The sequence below is a fragment of the Montipora foliosa genome, chromosome 11 (genome assembly GCF_036669935.1).
Source record: "Montipora foliosa isolate CH-2021 chromosome 11, ASM3666993v2, whole genome shotgun sequence".
Taxonomy (NCBI): Eukaryota; Metazoa; Cnidaria; class Anthozoa; order Scleractinia; family Acroporidae; genus Montipora; species Montipora foliosa.
This window is the reverse complement of record NC_090879.1, coordinates 34,752,679-34,757,678: the sequence shown is the minus strand read 5'-3', so window position 1 is coordinate 34,757,678 and position 5,000 is coordinate 34,752,679. Positions and strand designations below refer to the sequence as shown.

The 5,000-nt window shown below is 37.7% G+C and overlaps 1 pseudogene; it reads left to right on the top strand.

The window, feature by feature from the left end:
* Window positions 1–2,588, top strand: part of LOC137975917 (neuropeptide FF receptor 2-like) — a 2,791-nt pseudogene extending 203 nt beyond the window's left edge.
* Window positions 2,589–5,000: the final 2,412 nt, after the last annotated feature.

Sequence of the window (5,000 nt, the reverse complement as noted above, 5' to 3'; positions counted from 1 at the left end):
ACCCTGCAACTGCACACAAGTTCTGGACAATTAGAAACAAATTATACTGAACTTAAACTTGCATACGGCCGCCTGGTGAACTGCACTTGAAAGGATATCCGGCTGTTGGTTACCGTCTCCATTTGCATTAGTTTGGAAAAATTCATTGAAGTTCTTGAAGCATTTTTACCGGTCTTTACACTGAAAAGCGATGAATTATTCCAATATGAGTACAAACGGCGAACCTGATAACCCGATTCAATGCATGCCCCAAAATCCTAACTCTGACTTTGCAAAAGCATGGAAGACATTTCTTTACTGTGTGATAATTCTCGTGTCACTTTCGGGAAACACCCTGGTTATTTTAGTGGTGTACAAGAAGCGACGAATGCGGACAACCACGAATTTCTTGATTGTTAACATGGCAAGCAGTGACTTTCTGATGGCGATTTTTGCTATGCCACCAACAATTCGCTCTATTTATACTGGGCAATATTTGATGGTCGAGGGAATATTAGCGCAGATAGTCTGCAAATTGATCACATTTTTCCAGCAAATATCCGTAGCAGTGTCAATCTTGTCGCTCACAGCCATCGCCTTCGATCGGTTTTTCGCAATTCTGCTTCCATTTCGGCGAGTCATAACTGTTCGCACCACAAATATTGTCATCTCGTTGATTTGCTGCTTGGCATTGTCTTTGCTGCGCCAATTCTGTACACAAATAGGATAGCCGTTGAAGACGGTGAAGACAAAGGCGCTTATTGCCATGAAGTGTGGGAGCCTTTATTTAACAGTAGCAAAGCTAGTAAAGAATACACTTTGGTGTCTTTTGGATTCTTATACGCTGGACCACTCACTATCATAACAATGTTATATTCAGTCATCCTCGTTGAGCTTTGGCGAGGGAAATCGATGAATTTTCGCAGTAATGCAATTCAACGAGAGTGGGTTGATAAAGCAAATAGGAAAGTTTTGAAAATGCTGGTGACCGTAGTCATAATTTTGACGCTATTTTGGCTTCCAATTTGGATGTTTCAGTTCATGTATTTTGTTGGTAGTAATCCTTGTTTTATTCCTGAAATATTTCATTTTTTTGGGTATTTTTTTTGCCAAGCCACAAGCGCTGTAAATCCTCTGATCTTCGCAATTTTCAGTGAAAACTACAGGCAAGGATTTAAAGAGTGCTTACAAAATATAATTCACTGTCAAAGGTGGAAGACTTTCAGGCGCGATTCTGCTACCGACCGCCACAACAGAAGTGTTGAGATATATATGCAAGCTTTATGAAGGTGATTCTAGAAAAAACAAAAACAAAAAAAGGCCAATACAACAGTCCCATTACTCATCCTCCAGGCCCATTATTGTTAAAGAGAATTAGCAAGAAAAAAACGAGAAAAATCCCTTTCTTCTATTACAGTTTCTAGCTAGATATAATTAGACAATGCGGCTTTAAAAGATTTCGGAAGACCAAAGATACCTTTTAATCAGGTAGATTTTGTTTAGAATCAACTGTGGAGGATATTTTAATTATCTCTCCGGCAGTAGCCAAAGGCAGTATATTCGATTTGAATCATAATTTTTAAATTTATATTTTTGGTGTTCTAGATAGATTCAACGAGAAAAACTTAATATTAGCTACCGTCTCTGCCGTGTTTTCTAATGACGTAGTGTGGGAGCCGTTTTTAAGTGGGAGTGTTAAAGTTATTTATCCTTTAACCCAAAAGATAATTCTTGGCTCAGTTCCGTTCATTGTCGTATAATATTTGATAGGATATCCCCACTAATCGCGTTTCAAAAATGCTAATAGTAATAATAATGCCGTTTCTGCCAGTTTTCAGTAATTTTGTAATATTTATGAACTTCTAAACCGTAATTGGAGTGATATAGGAGCTCCCATTTCAAGGAGCGGTCCACGATTACTTAATGATAAAACCACACTTTTTATTTTGCTTGAAAGCTTGAATCCGGAGACAAGTGAATATCTCTCTAGAAATTCTCAGCCAAAAATAGCAGGAAATGATAGGAAATAAAGTAAATATGCCTGCCATTTACACCGAAACTCAAACTGAAGAAAACTCACACTGAATCGACCTTGCATTATGATTTGTATTTGGTAAGGTTCAAATTGATTTTCAGGCCAATCTTTGTAAAACTGGCCTGGATTAATCATCGAACTGGTGTCATGTGAGCTCAAATGTCATAGTTACTAAACCTTTCCAAAGGCATATTTTTTTATTATATGTGAAAGCCACAAAACGTGTCCGCTCTCACTGGCAAATACCGGGTTACAAAACGTTTATCAGTATATATCAATATTTCGAGGTTTTATCATTATGGGCGTTTCCCATCACTCATGTTTATATGCGCTCCAACACGAATCTAATGCCAAAACATTTTTGATTTGTAACAAACCAGGACCCATTTACTCTGATATAAGTAGTCTTAGCAATGTAAATAGCGCCATAAAATGGTTGTCAATATAGGAAGTAAATGACCCAAGTATCTTAATGTAAATGACTCACGGTTCTCTGTGTCCGGACGAGATGGAAAGAGCTTTGTTTGTCCGATTAAATCAATGTTTAATTAGAAAGGATAATTAAAAAAAACTGTCAAAAGTGCAATTAAATGGAGATTTATCGCTAGAGCAGCAGCTGTAGGCAAACGCGATATTTAAAATCCTCATGATATTCCATTGTTTAGTTTGTTCAAATACATACTGTGTGCTAAAACAAGTCAGTGGCTCCTCTCCGTTTCAGATTAGTATTTATTTAACTGATCTTGCCACAAAGAAAACTCGAAAGAGCCAGATGGACGATTTTGTTGTCCATTCAGTATACGCATGTCATGTTATTTGCACCAATCATCAACAAAGAGATACATCTCCTTTTTTGTCCGAAGATAGCTCGCAAATACTCGCGATGAAAAAGAATCTCAAATAACTTTTTAGTAAACTGTTTAAACCGAAAAAATTGACACGTAAAGGAATAGCTCTCTGCTCAAGAGAGGGCCGGCCCTATTATCACATTTCCCAAAACTTGTATGATATTTAGTAAGGATATTAAACAATTATTGGATGAGGTTGAGCATGATATCATGAATTATCAAAACCGAGGCCTGTGTTATCTGCCTCAGCCTTCGGCTTCGGCAGATAACACAGACACGAGGTTTTGACAATTCATGATATCATGCGAAAACCGAATTCAATAATTGTTTTATTATACATTTTTCACATAATTCATCCTCAGAAACAGAAGCGAAGCGTTCAGCCATTTTGTTTCTGAGGAGAACACTCCAAGGGGCTTAGTAACCAAGCGGACGTTGAACTTGACATGATAAATGTACTATCTGCAGCAGATATTACATTTATCATGTCAAGTTCACAAGCTATTGTGAATTGATTGAATGCTCTCGACCAATCAAATTTTTCATAGTGAGTCTGATGTATAATAATAACTGATATGTGTATTCCAACTTTCACAGTTAAAAGGAAGTTAACTCCTCCATGGATTAGCAAAGAGATTTTAAATGAGGTCCATTGCCATAAGTTTAAGGTCTTGAGAAAAACAATCAAACAGTTAATAATTTCAGAGTATAAAGCTTATTTGACATTCCATCAAGTCCAAATCTAAAAGGCTTCCAGAAATTTGTACTTAAAATGGAATATCCGCAGTGAAACCACGGGAACAGGCTAATCAGTTTCAATCTCCTGCGTTCATTCAGTCTTTTGGTGCACCAGTTCCCAGTGCCAGTACAAGCTCCCGCACAAAATGATTCAAGTCTCTATCACTATACCAGCCGTGTCCCATGTGACATGAAAGAAGTTCAGAAGTTGCTCAAAAAGCTTAACAAGTCCTCTGGGGTTGATAACATACCTGCTCACTTAATTAATTAAACTGAGGCGTCTATGTAAATTATGGAAGTCTGCTAGCATGTAACCTAGTATTCATAAGGGCGGTGGTGATCGTGAACCAGTTGAAAATTATAGAGGCATTTCACTTTTAACCGCCGACGCCAATACTAAGAACGTTTTTTATTTAAGAACTTTCGCTGCTTTTCTCTTTCGCCCATGGAAGAGGCAGACCTCGTTAGAATAGTTGAATCCTCTATCGCCAAGAAAAATGGAACCTTATTAGCTTCAATGAAATATCTACTGGATCGGTCTTCGACAGATCTGAAGCTTTCTCAAGAGGATACCTCTAACTCATGTACGAGAAATAAAGAAACTCAAGAGCACGATTCAAAAAGAAAAGAAACGAAGACCAGCGACCAGTTGACTAGTAGCAGAATCACCGGATTCGGGATTAATCTAAGGTGTGATCAATCCTATTTCTGTCTGACATTTCTAGTGATAACATTTTCGATTCAAATTCTTCGAATTAATTAATACAGTCATTCAATTAAGGTTACCGTATACCTTCAGATTGGCAATTTTCTTCAAATTTGGATTTTTGCCTCAAAGTAACGGTCGAATTGTGATCTCTAATTTTTAAAACTTTTTTTTGAAAAAGACCGAATATTGGCGGAGAAAGAGCAGTTTTTGTGTTTTGGCCGAAAGTTCCCTTTTGGCCGAAAGTTCCCCTTTTGATTGACAGCCTTATTGCATGAATGAAATAAACCGAGACGACTTTCGCGGGGATTATACGGATGTCGCATTTTTGTTCTGTCTGCGAAGCGTTTCTCTTTTTAGGTATAATCTGTTCTCTTTAGTTATAGGTAAACCTGGTCCATGGAAATGTCCGTGGGAGAGTTCGAAATAGCGAAAAAAGCGAAGAACAAAACTAAATACAGAAGACACAAAAGTTGGCCTCGCGACGTCAGATAAATTAAGGGTCGTACTATCAGAAGTGGTGTGACGATTCTGACTTTGAGTTGGGTGATGAAGCTGCAGCCATTGCATCAAGTAGGCTAAAATCGAGTCAAGAAAAGTTAAAGAAATCGTCGGACTCATTGAATATTACTGATGCACAGTTGCTCCAAGAAGCATTGAAGAAATCTGTAAACTGTAAAACCGGAGAACTTCA